The sequence below is a fragment of the Penaeus monodon genome, chromosome 33 (genome assembly GCF_015228065.2).
Source record: "Penaeus monodon isolate SGIC_2016 chromosome 33, NSTDA_Pmon_1, whole genome shotgun sequence".
NCBI lineage: Eukaryota > Metazoa > Arthropoda > Malacostraca > Decapoda > Penaeidae > Penaeus > Penaeus monodon.
The window spans coordinates 10,613,609-10,614,612 of NC_051418.1; the positions used below are offsets into that span (position 1 = coordinate 10,613,609).

The following is a 1,004-nucleotide window of genomic DNA, read 5'->3' on the forward strand; positions in this document are numbered from 1 at the left end:
GGAGACAAGTTTTCCTATCTGCTTCTTGCCAAGGTCTGTCATTTATTTGTTGAGCAGACTCCAAAGACACCTCCAGGTAATTTATACAGAGATGGTAACATATAATTTTTTGTATTATTCACCTTCCTACAACTGGTACAGGCGAGTAGGAATTTTTTGTATTATTCACCTTCCTACAACTGGTACAAGCGAGTAGGAACAAGTTTCGGTATATAGACAATATCTTCCTAATGAGAGACCTTTCCCTGGAATAGCTCAAGATGGCACACTTCACCCTTGTGAATCTGCTGAAATCCTGCAAATGAGCCCATTCCTAAAGACCCACCGAGTCAATCTTCCTCCAAGTGTGTTGTGTATTCTTGTGTTCCTCTTATCCATTATATGGCAGCAATTTCCCCTTGGCCCATACTTTTCATACTACATAGACATCACTCAATTAACCAATGGATTATCTTAATTTTGGTACATGTGCAAAATTCTGGATATAAAGACTATTTGAGTAAATGCAGCTAGTTACCAATTTGCCTTGGCTGTAGGACCAATTAATTTCAGCTACTTATTGTGCACCAAAAACATGAGAGAACAGCAGTATGGTTGGAAGATGTAGAATGGCAGTAAAATGCTGGTAGAAAATATACCATTGACATGGCCCTTTTTTCAATATATCAACACCAGCTTTTAAAACTGACATTTTATAACTTGTATTCTGTTCAAATTAAAAGTTCTCATTTAACATGGTGTAATTACATGCACGAGAGTTTAGGAAAAAAAGGGCATCAATTATTTATGGTGGACCATAATCAAGGACTTTTGGTGGTATATATGTCTGTAGATTTTTTAGAGATTGATTGAATACCTGTAAGTGTTTGAAAGATGGTGCATCAGCCCACAGTCTTCCATTGTATGTCTACTGAGGTCATTAGCCATATTTCTGGCATTTTTATATATTTCTGTTCTATATCAATTTTATCTTAGACTCACTTTGTAATTTCCCCGATATATGC

General features: G+C 36.4%; 1 protein-coding gene across 1 annotated transcript in view; it reads right to left on the reverse strand.

Moving 5' to 3' along the window:
* LOC119594004 (60S ribosomal protein L18a-like) overlaps positions 1-1,004 on the reverse strand; it is a gene marked incomplete at its 5' end in the record, with an annotated part of 4,465 nt that overhangs the window by 1,713 nt on the left and 1,748 nt on the right.